At 40.8% G+C, this 23,987-nt stretch overlaps 1 protein-coding gene across 36 annotated transcripts in view; it reads right to left on the bottom strand.

The window, feature by feature from the left end:
• RIMS1 (regulating synaptic membrane exocytosis 1) overlaps positions 1 to 23,987 on the bottom strand; it is a 574,877-nt gene that overhangs the window by 290,049 nt on the left and 260,841 nt on the right. The window lies entirely within an intron of this gene.

Genomic DNA, 23,987 nt, shown 5'->3' with positions numbered 1-23,987 from the left:
ACGGTTACAGCTTTGAAGTTTTCATATCTAAAGCAAACACAATGAGAAATTCCCTCCAAGTCTCACCTTCTCTAATCAGCTCATGAGAGAACTAGCTTGAGATGTGAGAGAACCAGGTTTAGGGGCCTGCTGTCAGATTCAGTCATCTAAAGTGAAAATATCTATTCAGAATTAGACAGGATTAGACCCTGGTTTCTTGCATCCAACCCTCTCCTAGAAGGAAAACTTGAATATAAATCTTTTTTTTTTTTTCAAAAAATATTCCAAGGATTTTGTTTCTGCTCCAATTCAAAACAAGCACAGGTTTCAAGAGCCCAGTATTTGCTACTGGAACAGCTTTGGGCTTATTTTCCCAGCCCAGGAAGGATTTACTACTATGCTCAGTCTCTGTCAGAGTACAGTTTTCTAGTTCCACAAAAAGTTGAGCAGACTATCAAAGTGAAACAGTTCCTCTGTTCAAACTGCAGCACCTGGAAGGTTTTACCACTCTCTCTCAACTCCCATTATAGAAAAAAGAGCAAACCCTTTATTTTCCTCTCCCTTTTTCAAGGCCAAGTATAGGAACCCATCTTCCATCTGAAGCCCTCTGTTGCTGCTTTCTCAGCCCTGTATATGCATCATCAGCCTACCCTTCCCCCAACGGGGTCTGATAATTTCACTGGGTGATGGGCCCCAGGCCTCTGGTCCTTAGGGCTAGGGACAGTCATTACACATAAACTGGTTTAAGTGAACAGAAACTGTAACAGAACAGATGTTCAGTGTACATAAATTACTTTGAAAATGGCTGATACTGGTTTGAGATAAACCTGGTTGCATGTAGTATCAGACTTAACTGATTTGGGTAAAACCAGTTTATCATATGTCTGTCCCAGACCCCTTCCTGATTTAAGTTAAATCAGAGTCACTCAGCATCCCAGATACATTGCTGGATGGGGGCTCTGCTTCCTGCTCCAGCCCAGCAGGTCTGGCCCCTCCCCTTTGCCCTCTGGCTGCAGCTGTGGCAGAGACCTACAGGGTATCTGCCTGGCTTTCTCCTGCTTTCCTCCCCCCCACCCCCCCATCACCACTCCCTGCTGAAGCAGGGATTCCTCCTTCCCCTCTGCCTTACACTGACACCTCTCATCATTAGCTAGCAATACCACATGCTGGCTATGGTCCATGCTATGAGAGATGGGACAAAGGATAGTGGCTTAGGGGTCTTCGGAGTTAATCAACAGGTAGCTGATAATGTCCCTCCTTTCTTGGAAAAAGTTTTTTAAGAAGAGCTTGAACTAATGAGAGATCCTTTTGTTTTGCCGGTGGAGTGATAAATGCTGTGTAAACCCCTTCTGTCTGCTTCGCTGATCAGTGAGGGGGGGAACCCCTCCCTAATCAAAGTGTCTTGCCAGGGCCTGGCCACGCCCCCCACAGCTCAGCACTAAACAAGGGAAGGGGGGGCTGCTCTAGCACCCCTTGGCTTCTAGTCTGAGCCACTGCAGGCATGTGCCTGCATTGTTTCAGTTGAGCGGATATCTGTAAGATTACAAACTGATTCAGCCTAGGCAGGTTAAACTAACCTGAAAAGATTGAATCAGTTCAGACTCAGGCTTTTTGAATGTTTGTCCCTAGCCTAGGATGGAAAACTGCAGTTAAGGACAGTTCTACTCACGAAACACATGACACTAGCTAATGTGAAATCTGACTAAATAGAAGAGATATTAGCAGCTTCCTATTTCTCTGGAACATGACATGAGAAGGAAAATACCATTACAATTTTTAAAGGTTTGCCCTTTTCCATCTATGGTTGACAGGTCTTCCAATGTCATAGAAGGGGCAAAAATATCAAATGCACATATTATAGACTCTCACTCATGCTTTTTTCCTCACCATTCCCTGATGGTCTAGATAAATGTATAACTATAAAAAAGTAAGAAGACTACTTGTCCATCACTCATGATCATTTTAGTGTTCAAAATCTGCAAATCTGAGGGAGAATGAGGAAAAGGAAATGAATAGCAAAGAACATTTGTTTGATACTCAAGCAGGAGAAGTCTTTTTTCAATGAGTGACTCAGACCATTGCAGCAGCAGCACAGCCACATAAATGCAAGCATGGATCACATGCCAGTACATAGTATTTTAGATCAGGGCTGTCCAGCTAGTGGCCCACAGGTCGCATGCAGCCTGCAAGAGGCTAACATGTGGCCCATGGGCTCCTCCCCAACAACTGCTCACCTCAGTGCTTTTGATGCACAGGTGGCTAGGTTCTCTAAGCTACCTTTGCCTCCCTGGCTTCTGCTTCTACTCCTATGGTTGGGGTAGTGAGATGCCTGTACATGTGCAGTTGGAGAGAGGGCTGGACTACTCATGCCAGACACATGGCACAAGAAAGAGCTTGGGTTGCCTGGGCTGCACAAGGTAGTGGGGTGGGGAGGGAGCTCCCCATGCAGCATGCGTGGCTAGGAACAGGATGAGGGCCAATGTTGAGGGAAGTTGGGCTACTGATGCTGCATGTAGGTGGGGGGGTCAGCCCTAAAGTGTGCAGACCATAGCTGAACCCCCAGACTTAACTGATGTTGGGCAGCTGTTGTATACCTAGGCTGAGTTCACTGGATAACACTTTGACATATCTGTTCTGTCAAGTCAGTGAGAAAGAAGTAAGAGAACCACTAACCCACCCATTCATCCAATTTACAAACAGAATTTTGAAAGGAGAGCCTCATTACTACCATATACTTCACCCCACAAACTGACTATTTTTACAGCCACTTTTATATGCTCCTTTTATAATTCAGTTGAAACAAATCAGGAGCAAACTATGCTTTTGTGTGTTGTTTGTAAGCCTTGCCTAGAAACTACAAAGCCAGAAGTTTAGTTAAACTGAGATTTTCACAAAAAAGCATAATTTCACAAACTGGAGGTGTGAGAAGACACCAAATGTCATGCAACTCACAGGAAGGTTGTGAGAGCTGGTAATAATTTTGCAGGTTTCAAACTTTAGGGTGTGCAGGAAGGGAAACAGTTCTGTTGAATAACAGTAGCAAAAAATATCTTTCTTATAACTGCACTACCCATAACAGTTTACAGAAGAGGCACTTTGTGAACCAGCACAACTGTACAGAATGATACAATCACAGAATCATAGAAATTAAAGGTCGGCAGGGACCTCGAAAGATCACCGAGTCCAACCCCCCTGCTCTGGGCAGGAACACTGCTGAGATCAGATCCCAGCAAGGTGTCTGTCGAGTCTCCTCTTGAAGACTTCCAAGGTTGGGGACTGTACCACCACCTTGGGAAGTCTATTCTAGATTCTGGTCACCCTTACTGTAAAGAAGTTCTCCCTTATATCCAACCTGAAACCATCCTCTAACAGTTTATGGCCCTTGCTCCTTGTCCTCCCCTGGGGCACCTTAGAGAACAGTTTTTCTCCCAGCTCTTGATATTCATCCCTTACATACTTATAGATGGCCACCAAGTCCTCCCTCAGTCTTCTCTTCCCCAGGCTGAACAGTCCCAGATCCCTTAGTTTTCCTCATAAGATTTGTCCTCCAAGCCCTTAATCATTCTTGTGGCCCTTCTCTGGACCCTTTCAAGATTCTCTATATCTTTTTTTGAAGTATGGCATCCAGAACTGGAAACATTACTCCAGGTGAGGTCTCACCAACACCGAGTAGAAAGGAAGTATCGCTTCCTTAGCCCTGCTCACAATACACTGGCTAACATACGAGGCCCTATGCTAATGACTACACAAATAGTTCATATTTATGAAATACACACATTTTATATGCAAGTTCTGTGAAGCATCAAAGCATTTAATGATAGAACAATTAATCTCTTCCTTTCTTTTTTTTTTATTTCCATGTTCTTTATCTAGATAAACATTTACAATTTAATTCTGTTACTCTTTCCAAAATAATTTCTGATCATGTAACTAACTCTATATTAAAATGTGTATGCATAAGGGTCAGAGAAAAAGAATATACTTTAAGAGTAAAGTTTGTACAGCCAGTATTTCATTAAGCTTTATTTTCAGCAGTATTGTATATTTTAGGGTAAAAACCCATATACATACTACTGAAAAAAATGGAGTTTAAATCATAATGCAAATTAAAAATTAAAAAAAAATCTATTTCTACTGCATAGGCAATATTCAAACACATATAATTTAACAAAGCAATCATCAAAGATTCTTTTAATAAATGTGGGTGCTTGGACATTCTTAAAACTGTTTATAATAAACACCATACACAATAACCCCTAAAATCCAGTCAAAGGTCTTAGTGGAATATGTCAGAAAGCAAAAGATGAAAAAGTCCTGGCTGTTAGGATCACAGAAGATAAGGATTACTTTTAGGATATAATTCCATGAACTACAGTCAGCAATGAATTTTGATTTTTGGATTTTGAGTTTTTATTTAGACAATTTTCAAGAATTTAGTTCACTTGAATGACTGATTACAATTAAACACAGATCTTTGCATCAACATTTAAAACAGTTCCAGGATTGGAAACAAGTTTTACCAATTTCTTTAGCTGGAGTTTTTCTGAACATTTCTCTGACATGATGCAAACTCACTGATAACAAAATTATATAAAGCTTACTAATACATTCAGTTGCAACAAAAAATTGGTTGGGTTTTTTGGGTTTTTGTTTGTTTGTTTTTTTTATTCATGCCACATAAGATATATTTCAGACATTTCTAAATGTAGTAGCTATGTAACTAGGCTCTACTATTTCACATGTGTAGGTAGTAAAAATGAAATCATATGTTCAATAGGTGGCAAGTATTTTGATCAAGTAGGTAAAAGTATTTGAAGTTTTAAATGATAGGAAGCTCTGAAAAAAGTTTTAAGGAGAATTTCTACACAAAAGGGGGATTAAGCTCCTGCTTATTTTAAGAGCTGGTAATACTGGTAGCGTAATTGGGACTACTATTATTATAGGTTACCATCCATGATTGGTATCTCCTTTTCTTAAAATTCCCCAACTCTAAACATTTTACATTCAAATCTATAATTACAGCACCCTGGTTTCAACAGATCAATATTTAAATAACCTTTTATATTAAAAACAAAACAAATATACTGATTTGTCCTCTGAGCCAACATATGATGCTTTTTTATGTAAGCTTTACTAGCTTTTTCCAAGTGTTGCCAGAAAATACATGTCCCAATCTTCAGGATAATTTTCTAGGTCAAAGTAAGATTAGGCCCATCATGACACAGATCAGTTAAAAAAAAAAAAAATCAGTCAATTTGCCACAGATTGATATTTTCATTTGTTCTTCTTAAGAGACTATGGAAAAGTAAGATACTGAGAGATTAGAGTTTATCAGGAATTAATTGAGTAATCAAAATATAAACTATGTCTTAACCCACTGAGAAAAATAATTCCCAGAAGCAAACCTTCTCAAGTGTATTTTCTTTTCTGAAACTATACCTTAATATATCTGGTGAAATGAATGTCTCCCTAAATATTTGCTTTGAGAGAAAATGTTAGTAAATGACTAAGAACAAACCACTAGCCTTTGAGTTGCTATGAGGTCCTTAACCACCCATTTTTGTTTATGGAGAGAGAGCTGCCACATTTTTGAGACTCCGATAGAGTGGAATTTCCATTAGTGGCAAATCCAGGCTGGATCTTAGGTAATGTCACTGCAGACATTTAGCTACACTGCTAGCCACTGGATACTTTTAAGTCAGGTTAAACAAACATTTGACTGGGATGGTGAGACAGGGATGATCCTATTTTAAGCAGGGTGTTGGATTAGATGACCTGCTGAGGGTATGGGTAAATGCTCCAAAAGGGGAGGGAGAGCTGCTGCTCAAGATCATACAGCTGGGGCAAATCAAGTCTGTTTGATCCTGTAGCAATACAAGTGAGCTAAATCACAGTATAAAGCCAGGCTAAAATTGTAGTGGTTTTGTTACACTTGTATCACTATAGAATCATGCAGATATAACAGTTGCACCATAACAGCCTGTATCACTAACCTCTGACAGTAATACAATTGTTACTGTTGTCTATACCCCGAGTTTCCTTTCCGCCCTTTTTTCTATGTTCCCACACTAAAGGCTTAGTGTGCACACAAAACACAGGGATCATAAATACTATCTCTAGTCTGGAGAGATTAGCTGCACCTCCAGGAATGATTGTATATAACCTGTTGTGAGATTTTGACTACTGTCTTTATGTGGTGTTTTAACTTTTGCACAAGGAATCATACCAGAAGGTGTAAAAATGAGGATATTTACTGATGATCAATCTGGTGAAAGAAAAAAACAACAGATTTTGAAGAATAAATGTGGCAGTCTCATAGTAATTAAACTAAACGTGGGCGTATGAAATGTTGTACGAGTTTGACTTACACCCAGAAAAAGTGAGATTCAGATTTGTCTTTAACTTATCCTGTCAAGCCTATTCATCACAAGAGTTAATCTAATACACAACTTGTAACTATTTCAAAATTCCTAGCTGCTTCATGGATTCTGGGTCTTTGGTTTGATTTTACTATGCCTAAACCCTTTAATGTTTTTGAAACTTCAGTACCACCCTACATGATTTGATCAGCCTACTAGTGACTTGAGGGAATTGGTTTGGAAGCTGGGGAACCAGTGGAGCGTTAGATATTTTGGGGCAGATCCTCTACTCTGCTCAGCCAGTAAGCCCACTAGTTTACAGCAGATCTCGCTTTACCATTAGTCAAATGGTCTCTCCAGTGGAAAAGCTCCATTCTCACACCCCCTCCACACCTCATGTCCTACCTTTACTTTACCAAGCCCTACACATGAAATGCCTCTGATATCCCTGCATTCCCTTAGGCTAGGTTGGGAGAGGAAGGAGACAAGACCTGCATGAGAGGCAAGAAAGGATTCTCCTGAGCATGTATCTAGCTGCTTAAAAGAATTGTTTGTTCACTGATTTTCACTAAATATTTCTGAACAAGCCAATTTCAAACTTTCACAGAGCTAAAAGTCAAAATATATAAACTCTTGTATTCACAACTGCTACTTGACTAGATCTTTCTACTGTCCCTCATACAGTACTCTGGAAGGAAGCCACAATCTTACATACCATGACATTCAAAATACCAAGACACAGTATAAAGCAGGGCTGTCCAACTTATGGATGGTGAGGGGCTTCAGGCTGCCCAGGTCTCTGGGTCCCTTGCAGGCTGCCTCCTGGCACTGCATGAAGTACAGGCAATGCTGCCACTCTCTTGCAACATGGAGAGCCTGGTTTTACCCATGTTGCCACACACCACATTCCTACCACTTGACCTCATCCCACCCCCTAGCAGTGGAGACATGAAGCAGAAGGCAGAGCGTAGAAGAAAAGCCTGGAGACCCTGGTCACTGCAGGGCTAGGGACAGACATTAAAAAAGCCAGAGCCTGAATTGATTCAATCTTTGCAGGTGAGTCTAACCTGACTAGGCTGAACCAATTTGCAAATGAACACACATTCACTGTTAACTCTAGAAATGCAGGGACATGCCTAGAGTGGCTCAGGTCAGAAGCCGGGGGGTGCTACAGAGCTTCACCGAAGCCGAGGGTGTGGTGATGGGGAAAGGGGAGCTAGAACTTGATCACAAATTTGCCAGGGAACTGACTGAGGCTGCACGTTCCCGGTGCATGGTTCTCATGGGTGACTTCAACTACCTGGACATCTCATGGGAAAAGCGCTCAGCCAAACCCAATTGGTTGCAATGATAAGCATTGAAGAGCTCTATTTGTTGCAAGAAGGCTATGGACTGACAAGAGGCAAGGTGCTTCTGGACCTGATGCTGGCTAAAAGGGATGATCTAGTGAGTGACCGGAGGATCAAAGGGAAACTGGGAGACAGTGACCACGAGTTCATCACATTCTCTATTCACCGCAAAGCTGGCAAGCCAGTCAGCAATGCAGAAGTCCTCAACTTTAGGAAAGCCGATTTTCACAAGCTTAGGAGGCTAGTGGTCAAGGCCCTGAGAAGCCATAATCTGACAGGGAGGGGAGTCTATGGTGACTGGTCACTCCTCAAGGATGCAGTCCTTGAAGCACAAGGAAAGTCTATTCCTGCCTACAGAAAAAGTAGCAAAAGGGCTGAGCAACCCCCTTGGCTCAATAGGGAACTCATGGACTTCCTGTACCTAAAAAAAGAAGCTTATAAGGCATGGAAGATGGGAAACACCACTAAGGAGGAGTATTCAGTACTGGCTCGCACTTGTAGGGGGCAAACTAGGAAAGCCAAGGCATGGGCAATCAGGTAGACAGCTCTTGTATAAAAAATTCAAACACACACACACACTATATGTATACACCTGTACATAAATATATACATACACACACTTAGGAAATCTAATTATATTATGGAAATTCCAGTTGTTAAAACAAAGTAAATTTTACCAAAAGCAGTATTAGTTTCCATAACAGATTTAAAGTGAAAAGGCCTGATAAAGCAAATGGAAACAATCATATTCTGTTTTGTTCTCTAATTGAAAAAGTCAACACACTGTTTTTCAAAAAATGTTTGCGTGTTGTAAGTAAAAGAATGTGCCATTAGTTCAAATTTCATTCACAAAAGTAATTTAGGTGAATATGGACAGAGTTGTAAAAAGTTAATGAATTCTTCAAAAATGCTTAAGTCCCTAGTTCCCATTATAATCAGTGTTTTTAAATGCTAATTGCAATGGAAATTAGATACCCAAGTACCTTTAAAAAACTGGTCCCAGATAAAAGTAATTTTTCTTCTGGTTATTCATAATTTTCTTTTACACTGAGGAGTAATGACTCCCTGTAGTAGAACTACAGTATATTGAACAATTTTGGAAAGCCAGACAGCAAATAAAATTTCCATGCATGGAAGTGAACCAATGAATGTAAAACTGCTGTTGGACAGTAGACATAGAAGTATGTTCTAGGAGAAGCCTTATGGTGTTCAATAGTAGAAGGATCTGGATTTCCATAGATCTTACTGTGGTGAGAGAAGAAGACACTTACTGGAACTATACTACAAAATACTCTAATGTTCTAGCTAAAAATAATATATAGTAGGCTCCATCTAGTGGTTAAATTTAGTACATTTTTAAATATTTTATCACACATGGCCTGATTTCCTGCGTTACCAAGGTTGGCTGTGGTTTTCATTTCCTTTTAGTGCATCATAGAGAAACAGATTATCTTGGTGTAATTCCTTTTCTCAAAAAAAAAAGGCACATGGAAAAAAATACAACAAAATTAAAGAAAGAATTAAATCAATATCTAATGTTAATAGAAGTGGGGTAGATATGCATCTCTATAGACTACATCAAATATATAAAGACAGCAAAAGCTTTTGTGAACCTAAGCACCTCATCAGATGCTGTGAAAGGACCTGCAGAAAGCGGAGTATGAGGAAAGAGAAATTAGAACACAAAAGACAAAGGAGGAGGGGAGAGACAGAGAGAAGGAAAACAGCAAAGTTGGAAAAAGTTTGAAAAATGAAAGATCTTCGACTTCAAGGTATATTGTCATCAATAAAAGAACCAACACGGTAAAAAGCCAACAAAAACATGAATTCTATTGATAAAATACAGTTAGATAATGGCTCACCCTTGATCCTGCACATTGTTCTGTGCTGGAGGATGTAACAGGGAGCCAGAGACTCCTGTTACTGTAAGGGAGGAGCTGCAGCAGGTACGTCCCTGGGTGGGGAAAAACAGCGGACTATGGGCTGGCTGCAGGGGAGCAGGCAGCCAGGGATATATAGGTTATAAAAGCCTATTGCAGGGCTAGCTGCCTAGCACCAGGACAGTAGCACACAGCCCTGGTTAGGCAGCAAGAGCACTGGCAGCTAGCTGCTCTGGAGGCAGAGGGGGCATGCCTGCAGCCAGTTAGGAGAGCACATGAGTGGAAGGAGAGAATCCCAAGTCCCTCAGGCTCCCTAAACCCTGGGTCCCGCAGACAGAGGGGACAGTGTGGCCCTGAGCTCTGCAGGGAGAGGAGCTCATGCAAGTTGAGGCCGGTGGGGAACGGGAGCTATGAGCCATGGCAGTTTCGCTCAGGGTTGAAAGGGCTAGAGAAAGGGGAGAGGGGATAGCAGTGGTATAACCCCTGTTAAGTGTTTTGAGTTTAAAGTGATTCCTTGCCTTTTTGTTACAGTTTCCACTGGAGGACTGAATATGGTTGTAAGAGTAGAGATTAGAGCCATAAATCAATGCAGTGTGTATTATGAAATAAAAGATTTAAAGCCATGATATAAAATTGACTGCTGTTGAGTCAGTTGGTATTTCAAAGACAAAGTTTTTAACAAACTTCAGCTTGCAGCTGCAAAATCCCTCTCTTGTTTGTGTATATCACCAATACCTCAACAAGTGGGTAAATCATACAGGTAAACCATATGAGTATATAAACCATATAACACAATGTGGGTACAACAGTTCCATATGTTGGAATTCAGAAAATTAAAGTAGACAGTGACACATTCTTTTAATGAATAGAGGACTGAAAACAAAAAACAAATAAAATCTGTGTCCATAAAGTAATCAGTGACATTAATATAGCTGCAGGATACCCCCCAACCCATATATTAACTTCCCCCTTACATGTCCCTCCCAACACACTGAATTGTCATGTTCTTCCGTAGTAGTTGCTGATGCTTTGCAGTTCATCAACCTCAAGCCTGCAACGAAGTATACACCATCTAGTTTTTTACATCTCCATGTGAGACAAACTGACCACAAAGTACTTCAATAAACATTACAGGGGACAACTGGAACCATTTCATTCCTGCATGAGCTGGAGAACTTTGGAATCTATTATAGAGCAGCATGAGCAACTGGTGCCTCCCGAGTCTGGGGATGCACCAGTGGGGCATGACAAGGGGGGTAGGGGGTATCCCCCCAGTGGCCAGCTGGTGACCGTGGGAGAGGGGGGGATCCTCCAGCAGCTGACCAGCCCAGCAGCGGCAGAAGTGTCTGCACTTTCGCCACTGGCAGAGCCAAATTACGGGGGGGGGGGGGGTTATGAATGGTCTCCATGCCCCCCTACCAGCTGGAGCACTCACTGTCGGGGGGTGGCACCAGTGCTCGGGGGGGGGGCAGATACTCCCCCTATGCATCACACATGCCTCCCCCCGTAGCTCACTGGTAGGCAAGACTGTAGTTATCCAAAATGAATGTAAAAGTATTGGATGACCATAACAATGGTCAAGAACTTGGTTTTAAATCTCATCTGAATATCAGCATTTGAAACAACAGGTACCTCTTCATCATAAGCTCTTTTATTTAGTGTGGAGAAGAAAAGACTGAGAGGGGATTTGATAATAGTATTTCAAATAACTGACAGTCTGCTATGGAGAGGATGGAGATGGTCCATGTGAAACAGGCTTAGAAGCAAAAGCTTCAAACTTCAGCAGAAATTAAAGCTGGAGATGATGAGGACCTTCCTGGCTATAAGGATGGTCAAGAATTGGAACAGGTTACCTAGAGAAACTGCAGAATCTCCATTCTTGGAAGGTTGGACAGACATTTGGTTGGGATGACTTAGTCAGGGTTGATCCTGCCTTGAGTAGGGGGATGGACTAGATGATCTTGTGAGGTCCCTTCCAGCCCTACTTTCTTATGAGCCTAAGAGCAGCATCATAGGCTTGGGGCCCTTGCCCAAAGCCCCACTGTAAAAAATGTGGAACAAAAAGACACACTCCAAAGAGCTCATAATACAAGTATAAAGCAAGACACGCCACATATAGACAGAAAGGGGAGTAACAAGATATTCATGAAAGTTGTCGCTATAAAAAGTAGTAGCAAATAATGAAGCAGCTTTTCAGATATTTATGGGGAGCTCACTCCAAGCATGATGGACAGCATGGAAGAAAAAACAAAGGTGTCTGTCTGAAAATGTATTAAGGGAATTGAAAAAGGAGCAGCCTGGGTCAGTTGGAAGGTAGGAAGCAACTTCTAAATACTGAATGAGAGATGATAGGTGAGGAAGGCAAATGGGAGGATAGACGATGAATGATCTTGAGAATTACAAAAGGAAGGGGAAAAGAGAACGAATGAAAGATGGCAAAGATAGAGGTGGCCTGGTCAATAGAAGAAGAAAAGGGTCTTTGCAGAAATATTAGAGATGAATGAAGAAAGCAAGTCTCAGATTTAGAACTACTGACTTCTTAATGACTAACCCATTTTCTGACATATTCCAAGTTTTCCTTAGAGTTCTTCCATCCAAACTCTGGCTGACTTTACACAGTGGGGGGAATAAACCAATCTGTCTGTGCAAGGTGCACCCAAGGGTCTTGTAACTGTCTCTGTAAATTACAAAAAGGGTTCTTGTAAACAAGCATATGTGAAACAAAAATAAATTCTTCAGTGCAATATGGACTATACCCTATGTCTAGATTTTGCATATATTTAGAAGGCTTTGAATTAATACTCTAAATACCTGTAACTTAGAGAAATAATTACAGGTCCTTCAGAAAATAATACAAAAACTCTTATCAAAGGCTCTGTTAACTCTTGAATGAACTCCTATTAATTTCTGGGCTAAGGAAGGTCAGGCTGGTATATCAGTGCACTTGTTCCCTGCATCTCTAACTCTTCCTCTTTACAACATCCCTCATAATATCTTGGCAAACACAGAAATTGCTTATCAGGGAACTGTCCATACCATGACAGATAGGACACACAGACAAATAATTTATTTTATATTATACCAAGCTAATAACTAATTTACTGTTCTCTTTTACCGAATATTAATATTTCCTCTGCAGGCATTGACACCTACCTGACACTCTTGAGAAAATGCATCTTTGAATATCTACCTGTGCCAATATCTAATAACTTTCTCCAGGTATTGTACATACATTGTACAGACCTGTCACAGTTATGCAGTATCAGCAAAAAGTATGCAGTTCTATATTTACCTTTCAAAACTCATCTTTCTCTTTAAACTTGTATATTTAAAAGATAATCATAAATCATTAGCAGCAATTCAGGCTCTCTGATATCATACATATAAAATGAATGTATACATTACAAGCTACGTACTAAGAGAGGAAACTGCCTAATGCACAAGCTGACTTTTCTTTTTATTGTTTTGCAGACAGTACATGATAATGGGCATATTTTCAAATAAGGATGTGCAAGATGTGTCAACAAAATATGGGGACAAATAAAAATAAACAATGAATGAACAATATGAGCATCAGTTCAATACCTCCAAAAATAATTATTATTTTATACTAGGATATATGCACACTGTTTTTATGTCTATCCATAATTTATAGAAATAGTTTTGTTTGCTCTTGGACAGATTAGTTCTGTATACCCTATGATTTCATCAGATTCCAAGACAGAAATCTGGAGCGTATTAAAATGCCTCATATACAGCATAAAAGAGAAGAAATGAAATGAAGCTTGATCAGGACACAAGCCTATTCTAAATCTAATCTTACTGATTTTACAATGTCACAACCCAGTTCAACTATTTTTAACTAATCACAGATATAAATTGAATTATTACTTCTTTTCTTTTATTACTTTTCTTTTTCATGGAAATAAGCATCAGCCATAATCATAGTCAAAATAAAAGGGACTGCCTTTCATTTATAATAATTTTTTTTACATTTATCTGTCAAGCTTTATAACGATGAGTTAAAATGCAATTCATGTCTACCTTGCACCATACTGTAGTCTTACCGTAATTGGAAATCAAGCCCGGAGGTTTTTTTTTTTTGTTTGTTTTTTTTAACTCACATGTATGTTAGAGTAATATTTCCAGGATTGCCAACTATTCATTTTCCTTCTGGTATTCTTTTAAACATTCTGCCAATGCATTTTACATAGCTATTCTGAATGACTTCTGTGGACACTATTAAAACATTATTTCCAAAGATGATTTATTCTTAATTTACAAGAACACATCTACATAGATTTTGGCTCTTGTCTGCCATGGACTGGAATGAAGCAGATTGTCCTACAATGACAGGAATTTTAAAACTTTCAGAGAGAATTTCTCCAGTTCCTTTGCAAGGTGCTCAGCTCCATCCTGCCTTTAAATGAAGAAAGCTACATATTATCTTGTACTGATCAACACACTAGAAACACCTTTCAAGAATAAAGTATAAATATTTCTAAAGGGCATTTTAATGCGTGTCAGGTAATATCACCAACTTCCTACTTAGGAGTATGAAGAAGCTCCCTTATAATCAGTAAAATAATTCCTTCATTATTCCCTCTGATCCCAAAACCCTAGGTACCCAGGTTTTAACACAAGGAAAATGTTTGTTTAAATATTAGCATCATATTATTGTGGTTGTCTGTGACAGAAGGAGACTGAAACTGCTAAAAGAGCAGGTATCTTTCTGTCCTATGACCTGTGTTCCTATGGGCAACCTTCCTCTATATGTCATGCACCTAGATATTTTGCAAAGGCAGTACTGCTGTGTTACAGTAATTCCATTTTAATTTGTTACACATAAACTTACAGACTAGTACAAAAGGCTATCTCAATTATTCTCAACGCTCTACATATTGGCATTGACTGCACGCTTAAATTAATTTTAAAATGGGGGGCAGGTGGGGGCAAGTTATTGCAAAGCCATTCAAGCTCAAGGCTTTATTTGTGACATTTGTTATACTTTTCTACTTATATTATTTTGGCTCCAGGTTTCTTATTGAGATGTTTCATAAGAGGATGAATTCTAGTCCCTTTCCGGTATATCGACTGGAGATTTATAAAGATTATTCTCAGAAGATCAAATATTAAACTTTCTCTGCCATTAAGCAAACGGTCAATAATATTCAGCCTTCCATTAATCACTGTTTATTAAGAAAAAGGAACCAGTTTCTCATCTCACTTTGACTTATTATTTAATATTTGTATGGTTACAGTTATAAACTAACCAGATTCACTGCAATTCATAATTCACACAACCTGGCCAATTATTTTTCTCTAAGTTTTATAATTTTGCAAAGAGTATTTCAGATTGTTGAGAACTGCTTTTATTGCAATTTCAATGCATTTCATTGCAATACAGGTAACCCCTGCTTAGCACTCTTAATTGGTTCCAGAAAAACTGAGCATTAATTGAAACGAGTGTGAAGCGAAACCAAAAGTATTTCACGACCCAAGATGGCGACCGCAATCGTTTTTCATGACCTAAGATGGTGACCGTGAGTGTTATAACAAAATTCATGAAGCGCTAAGTGAAATCAGATATTAATTTAAAATGAGCATTTTAGTGAAATAGCGCTAAACAAGACAGCGTTAAGCAGGGGCTGCTTGTAGATTTTTTCCTTATGAGATACATGCTTAATTTCAAAACTTGGAATGCAACTCAGAATTTATAATATTATTAGCCAAGACTAGTTCTAGATTGGCTTTCACACTGAAATAAACTCAGGAGGCACATCCACATGAGATAATTACTGCAGAGTAGACTAACTCCACAGTAAACATCTCAGCATCTACAAATGCAGTGCTATTAGGATGCAGTAAAAAATTAACTCTGCCATAGGTTAGCACTTGTAAACACAAGTACTATCTTACAGCAGATTTTTCTACTCTGCAGTAGTGCATGTGTAGATGCTGCCCCAGATGGCTGAGGCACAAGGATGCTTCAATATGGGGGCTGCTAGCTATCTAGCTCTGCAATGAAGTACCCTTGTGCCCCAGCCAGCTCTTCCACAATGCACTGAGCCAGGTTAGAGCAGCCCTGGGCTGGCAGGTTGACTCTCCCTCCCTCCCCTCGGAGCCCCAGCTAACTGGGGCTGCCCCAACTCAGCTCAACATACTACAGACCCATTCTGACACAGCGCCCAGGAGCAATAAACCCCAGCACTATATGTGCCAGAGTTTACTGCTGTGCATCAATGGTACTTGTAGACACACCCAGGGAAAGGCCATTTATAACTAATTATTTTTTCAGAAAGAAACTGTTGTTGTGCTCACCTAATTTTGACCTTATTATGGATACAGTGAGGACATAGGTAGACTAAATCCTAAACTGTTCACGTTGTACTGGTGCCATTACCCCAAAAACTGGTTATAGTTCTAAACCCTGCAGGTACCTCCATTTTGGAGTTCAGCATCTCCACTCAGGCTCACATACATGCTCAAAACTAATGTTCATAGATTCATAGATGTTAGGGTCGGAAGGGACCTCAATAGATCATCGAGTCTGACCCCCTGCATAGGCAGGAAAGAGTGCTGGGTCTAGATGACCCCAGCTAGATGCTTATCTAACCTCCTCTTGAAGACCCCCAGGGTAGGGGAGAGCACCACCTCCCTTGGGAGCCCATTCCAGACCTTGGCCACTCGAACTGTGAAGAAGTTCTTCCTAATGTCCAGTCTAAATCTGCTCTCTGCTAGCTTGTGGCCATTATTTATTGTAACCCCCGGGGGCGCCTTGGTGAATAAAACCTCACCAATTCCCTTCTGTGCCCCCGTGATGAACTTATAGACAGCCACAAGGTTGCCTCTCAACCTTCTCTTGTGGAGGCTGAAAAGGTCCAGGTTCTTTAGTCTCTCCTCGTAGGGCTTGGTCTGCAAGCCCTTAACCATACGAGTGGCCCTTCTCTGGACCCTCTCCAGGTTATCTGCATCCCTCTTGAAGTGCAGCACCCAGAATTGCACGCAGTAGTCCAACTGCAGTCTGACCAGAGCCCAATAGAGGGGAAGTATCACCTCCTTGGATCTATTCATCATGCATCTGCTGATGCATGATAAAGTACCATTGGCTTTTCTGATGGCTTCGTCACACTGCCGGCTCATGTTCATCTTGGAGTCCACTAGGACTCCAAGATCCCTCTCCACTTCCGTTGAGTCACTTGTGTGGCTCACACCTGCCTAAGCTCCTTCCCTATTAATTCATTGCAACTAATTATAATTGTAATTCCAATAATTCACTGAAACCACACAAACCCTGCATACAGCCCAACCATTAGCTGGACAAAACAATAACTGATTCCTGCTGCTAGGCTTGTTTGTTTTTTTTAAACTAGTGAATACATAAATAATGTAAAATATTGAAATAGACCTTGGAGACAGGAAACAAAACCCAAGCTTTCCCTCCCTGAAGGAACTAAATGGGTAGAGTCCATGTTGCTTATAGATTCATAGATTCATAAATGTTAGGGTCGGAAGGGACCTCAACAGATCATCGAGTCCGACCCCCTGCATAGGCAGGAAAGAGTGCTGGGTCCAGATGACCCCAGCTAGATGCATATCCAACCTCCCCTTGAAGACCCCCAGGGTAGGGGACAGCACCACCTCCCCTGGGAGCCTGTTCCAGACCCCGGCCACCCCAACTGTGAAGAAGTTCTTCCTAGTGTCCAATCTAAATCTGCTCTCTGCTAGCTTGTGGCCATTATTTCTTGTAACCCCTGGGGGTGCCTTGGTGAATAAATCCTCACCAATTCCCTTCAGTGCCCCCGTGATGAACTTATAGGCAGCCAGAAGGTCGCCTCTCAACCTTCTCTTGTGGAGGCTGAAAAGGTCCAGGTTCTCTAGTCTCTCCTCGTAGGGCTTGGTCTGCAAGCCCTTAACCATACGAGTGGCCCTTCTCTGGACTCCCTCCAGGTTATCCGCATCCCTCTTGAAGTGCGGCGCCCAGAATTGCACGCAGTACTCCAACTACAGCTCCACAAACTGTACATTGTCTGGATGCAGCCATTTAGTCTATTTTATAGCTGGTTTTTATACCTCCTAGAAAAAGTGAAGTCTGAGCAATAAAATACATTTAGAAGGTCTAAAACCTTCATCTCCCATGCCCTGTGCCAATTCTCTCGCTCTGGACAAAGATGGGCACCACCACCATCACCTGCGTTGAACTGCCCATTTTCAAAAAGTCAGTACACATCTCTCTCTGAAATAAATGTAGACATATAAAGCACAAGTAACTGGACATGTAATATATAGCTTGAATGGGCACAAATCTACACAACTTTATGCTTTAATATTTCCCATTGGCTACATGTAAGCACCTTCAGGTTTTATGTTTTAACTTTCTGGTGCAAATGACTGCTCCTAATTCTCCATATATATCACCCAGATTCATAAACCTGAATCATCTTAGTCATTCCAGCGTGCCTCCACTGACCCTACAGAATGCTAGACACCTAACTATGTCATTCTGAATCTCCTTCCTAGGGCAGATGGTCAGAAGTTGGGTGGGGCAACGCCTAAGATTAGGCACATATTAATACAACGATAATTTAGATAAGGAAAGGAACAAGATGAAGACTACAATATCAAAAGAAACAGTCTTAGAGCTTTTGATGGGTCTGAATGAATTTAAGTCAACAGGGTTTAATGAACTTTATCCCAGGGTACTGAAGGAATTAGCATAACATCTCAGAATCCTTGGAAATAATATTTATGAAGTCATGGGAGATGGGGAAGGTACTAGAGGAATGGAAAAGAGCCAACTTAATGCCCCTCTTAAGAAAAAAGGCAAGGAGGAGCCAGAAAACTACTTAGGTTAGTCTTACCTCTCTACCTGGGAAGCTATTAGAGCATATCATAAAGAAGTCCATTTGCAAGCATCTGGAGAAGCAAAGACTAAATATGAGCCATGAGTATGGATTGCTAAAAAGAAAGTGTGTGTCATGGCCTAGAGGTGGCTGTGATGCCTCTAGGAGCCTGTGACCATGCCAGCTCTGCCCTGCGAGTGCCTGTTCCTCTTGCCTGCCATGTCTTGTTGAAATAGATAATAAATAGGGAGGCTGCCCTCAAGTTTCTGCTCAGTCATGGTCCTAATGGACCCTACTGAAAGCCCGCAGGTTCTCTGACCCCTTGCTGGGTCCCAGGCTAAGTAGGTATCTCAGAGGACACCCTAAGCTTTATGGGCTAGATGCATGGCTCCAACATGACCCCTTTACTTGGCCTGCCCCATCTCCACGCCCCTACTGGCGCTCAGGGTCTGCATCATAGCATGTCCCAATGAGACCTCCTCCTCCTCAATAGCCTCAGCTGGTCCACTGGTACAAATAACAACAGAAGACACAAGCCCATGGGCAACAAACACAACAATTACAATAACCATGGGGTGCACACTCTACCCCTTTTAAGAAGGCAAGCTTTAGTCTCATTATAATGTGTCTCCTACCCACAAGTACTTATGAGCTCCTATAGCTCATTAATCCTACCAGCAGCAGAACAAAAAGGCAAGCATTTCCAAGTAGTTTCTCTACAAGAGCTCCTTCCCCCCTTGGCTGCTGCCAGATAATTAACTCTGCTAGCCCCAGTCTAGGGCTTATATGTACTCAGGGCCCTGTTTCCTTCTAGTCAGCTGACCGGGTGCAGGTGCCAGCTAATGCCATCATTAACCTACCTCCCACACAATCCCCAGCTGTGGAGATCTGCCTAGCTCTCAGGGCTCTCCAGCTAAACTGCTGCTGCCCTTAAAGGAGCAGGCACACTTTTGTGCCCTGCAACAGTGTGCCAAACATATCTGATCTCCTTCTTTGACCAAGTAACTACTTGGCTGGATGAAGGGAATGGGTTATAAGCATATGTAGACTTCAACAAGGCTTTTGACAGTTTCATGTGACTTTCTCGTAAGCAAATTGGAGAAATGGACTAGAAAAAAATTAAAGGTGAATAGACAACTGGCTCAATAGCTGCAAACAAAGAGTAATTAAAAATAGATCCATATTGGAATGGGAGGAGATTTTGAGTGGAGTCCTGAAAAGGTCTATCCAATTCTGTTAAACATATTTATTAATTATTTGAATGGTGGAATTGAGAGCTTCTTGAGCAAATTTGCAAACAATGTGAAACAGGAAATAATTGTAAATTTACTGGAGGATAGGAACACAATTTGAAAGGTTCTTGATAGATCAGAAAACTGGGCTGGAGCTAACAGGATGAAATTAAATGCTGACAAATGCAAGATGCTGCACTTTAGGAAGAATAATTTAGATCACACAGACAAAATGTTTGGATGACAGCACTATGGAGAACTAGTCTTGGTGGATCACAGACTGAATACGACTCTTCAGTGTGATACCGTTGCACAAAAGGTGAGTTTGGAATGCATAAATAGGAATATTAAGTGCAAGATACAAGTACTGCTAGTGCCTCATTTGTTGGCACTGCTTAGGCCTCATCTAGAGTATAGCAGGTAGTTTTGAACTTCACCTTTTAAAAAAGGACATGGAGAAGTTAGAGAGGGTCCACAGGTAGGTAGCAAAAATGAAAAAGGGTTTGGAAAGCAAGTCAAACAAATTGAGGTTGCATGTTTAGCTAGCTCATAGAAAATGCACCTAAGAGGGGACATGATCTTCAAACACCTGAAGGGCTGTTATAAAGGAGGAAAACATCTGTTTCTCTCTTGCTGCAAAGAGTAGGACATGGACCAATAACTTGAAGTTGCAGCAAAACAGGATATCAGGAAAAAATTCTTCACTGTTGGAACAGTGAGGCAGTAGAATAGACTGCCTAGGGAAGTTGTGGAATGTTCAGTATTGGAGTTGTTCAAGCAGAGGTCAGATAAGCACTGATTATGGAAACTTAGCAGCAGCTATGCCTATGGTCTACTATGAGTATTTCCCATGCTTCTGGATTTTGCTGGCTGACACATGGGGCCAGGAAACTTCACCCCCTCCTCCCCTCCCACTGTTGTTGTATGTCAGACTCCAGTTTTTTCCCCACCTTCCTCAGAAGCACTGGGTGTTGACTGCAGCCAAGGCTGGAAATTTTGACTGTGGACTGCCAATACTTCTGCTGAAACTAAATCCTACAGGTTCCTGGCTTGAGGGTCCTGCTCATCCCCTCAAGATCTGGCAGATCACCATACTTGGGGTCAGGAAGGAATTTTACCCCATGGTCAGATTAGACTGTGGTAGTTTTTGGCCTTCCTCTGCAGTGTAGGACATGACCTTCAATGGATTTCTCGGGCATAAACAAACTCTTCTAGCAACATGACAACATGACTGCCACTGTTGTCCCACTTTACCTGTGGCAGATGAGAGTCCTATGCTTTGTGGAAGACTGTGTAGTTTTAGTAACAGGTTAGACAAGGATCTGTCTGGAAATGTTTGGATAGGGATGATATTGCCTCAGGCAGGGAGTTAAAATAAAATGACCTCCAGAGATCCATTCCAACCTACCCTATGATTCTCTGAACTGGAATTCTATCTGTAATTGATCGTTAAACACTGTAATAGAAAAAATTTGAAAAATTAAGAGATCCTTATGACAAGTTCCATAACACTTAGGAAAATAAAGCGACTTTCTTGAGACCACTTTTATAGATTTGTCATAAGTGAGACCAGGATTGGGTCCTCAAGTTATAATTATATGCCCACTACCATGTGCAGCCCTCTGATAGTGATGCTCACATATAAAAGGGGTGAGGTAATTAGGACTACCATACAAAAACATTCTTTGGGAAAAGGAAATATCTGAATTTTGGTATAAAACAGTACCTCTAAATTGCAAGACAATGATTAAGTGCTGTCATTTAAACATCCTTCATTATTTTATATTTCTTAGTAAACCTACCAAAGATTTCAAATGAACAAACACCTAGCATAAGCATATTTCCTTATGCTTGCGTCTGATTATTGTTCTTTATTACTCCACAATATCTCAACAATGTGCTGGATAGAATTATGAGATCTGATAGTTTGTTCTGCCTATTGCATTTTCACCTGAGTACATTTTCCTAGAAGCAGACATCATCTATAGGAAACATCAATGAGAGTATCATTTTTAAATAGCCCAGCTGATATTGACAACTGCGACTCCTGATTTGGGGGAAATAGGAAAAATCTTCTTAATCATGATAGAAGAATAGCCAGCTTGATAGAAGAATCAACTGCTCTCTAGAAAATATTAGAAATACTGAGGTAACTCTGGGTCAAAACTTTTTCTGGTGTGACCTAACAGCTTCACTAACTAAAAAAGGAGTAGTAATGATTTAAAATTAGAATCACTTGGGCCCCTGCAACACATTACATATGCAATTAATGAGATAACTGTGCAATAAATTTATACCAGCCACACATGCAAAGTGATTATCTGCTATAAAAATGCCTATCCAACTATAAAAAGCCAACCAGCTACACAGTTAGTGCTTGAACAACTCTATAGCTAGTTTCTAACCAGCTTTAATTTGAACAAGTGGTAGGGCCCTTACACATCTAGCAACACAACTGCTAGCACCATAACCGCTAGCACTGTGGCTGAAAGGGACTTGGGGGTCTTGACTCACCACAAGATGAAAATGAGCCACCAATGCGATGCTGTGGTTGGCAAAGCAAACTAGACTCTGGTGTGCATCCACCAGTGCATTGCAACCAAAACCAGGGAAATCATCCTCCCGCTTTCCTTGGCCCTGGTGAGACCACAGCTGGAGTACTACATCCAATATTGGGTCCCCCACTTCAGAAAGGATGTGGATAAGCTTGAGAGAGTCCAGAGGAGAGCCACTCATATGATCCAAGGACTGGAGGGAAGGCCGTAAGAGGAGAGGCTCAGAGACATGAGACTTTTCAGTCTGGAGAAGAGAAGGCTCAGAGGGAGACTTGGTGGCAGCCTACAATTACATAAGAGGGGTATATCAGGACCTGGAAGAACAGCTGTTCACCAGAGCTCCCCAAGGGATTACAAGGTCTAATGGCCATAAACTCCAAGAAGGCCGATTTAGACTAGACATAAGAAAAAAGTTCTTTACGGTGCAAGTGTCCAGGGTCCGGAACAGACTTCCCTCCAGAGGTGGTGCAAGCACCTACTCTGGACTCTTTCAAAAAACAAGTGGATGTATTTCTTGCTGGTGTCACTTGATCCCAGCTGACTTCCTGCCTACAGCAGAGGGGCTGGACTCGATGATCTCATGAGGTCCCTTCCAGCTCCTAATGTTTATGAAATGTCTGAAATCTATTACATCTATAAAATCTGGGACGCGGAACAGGATCTGAGTCATAGATGTCTGAGAGATGAAACACAACTTAAGCTGTAGTCTGCAGATCACAACAGAGCAGGTAACAAACTATCACTATTCACTATTTATTTCAACATCCACTTGCAAAGCATAATCATGCAACTAAGAAAGTAAAGTTAATTAATTAATTCATTGTCTTGTATTTTCTATGCCCATCCATATGTATTACTCTGAAGAGGACACCATTCTATTTCCCTTTGTACACCATTTTTCTAGCTACGTACCTGGCCATTTTTGGCCAGATAACAAAATCTGAAATTGTACGCAAGTGAAAAATGCTACTTATGCATCTAGAAAGCTGCTATTTAGGTGTAAAAAGGGAAGCAGACTTCTACCCAAAATTATTGAAACACTGCTAAAATGTGATTTGAATCACTTGACTAACTGTAGATTCTTACAGGTGAGACACTGTTTTGTATGTGTGATTTTCCAGCATTTAGAAAAGCCATTCACCGCATAGCAGTTAACAGTATAGGTTCTCTCACCTAGAAGCAATTCAGTCCACTTACCAAATTATTCCTGGACATCCCTTTAACATTTCTCTTTACTACCATCTAAATTGCAATTACATTTTTGTTGTAGATTTAATACATTCTTTACTCAAAATATTTAAAATGTGACATCTATGTAAAATACTTTACTAAACCCTTCATGATGAGGAAAAATTCAAATCTAGAAAAGTATAGCTTCATATACACATTCTATGATAAACTTTTCTTAAATATCTGGCTGAGTATGAATCAAATCACTGAGGAACCACTTGATTTAAAAGGTATACCAAGCAACTATTCAAACAAAGTATTTCTACATTACATGTGAAGAAAGAAGTGATGTCCCTTTTTATCAGCATAAAGAGAGCCCTTTGGGGAGATTCAAGAAGATAAGTATGGCTGATAAACACACAGAGATTTTAAACACATCAAAATCAAATACATGTTAAAAAAAAACAATGTCAAGACATGAAAGGCAATACAAGACAAACTCATTGACATTAAGATTAGAAAACAACCACAGACAACTTCAGAAGTTACAAAACACATAAGAGAGCCAAAAGTTGTTAGTTCCTCTTAAACACCAAGAAAACACTGAGTTGATCTAGATG

Source organism: Alligator mississippiensis, chromosome 1 (assembly GCF_030867095.1).
Source record: "Alligator mississippiensis isolate rAllMis1 chromosome 1, rAllMis1, whole genome shotgun sequence".
Taxonomy (NCBI): domain Eukaryota; kingdom Metazoa; phylum Chordata; order Crocodylia; family Alligatoridae; genus Alligator; species Alligator mississippiensis.
The sequence above is the reverse complement of the archived record's forward strand: the minus strand, read 5'-3'. Positions and strand labels throughout refer to the sequence as shown.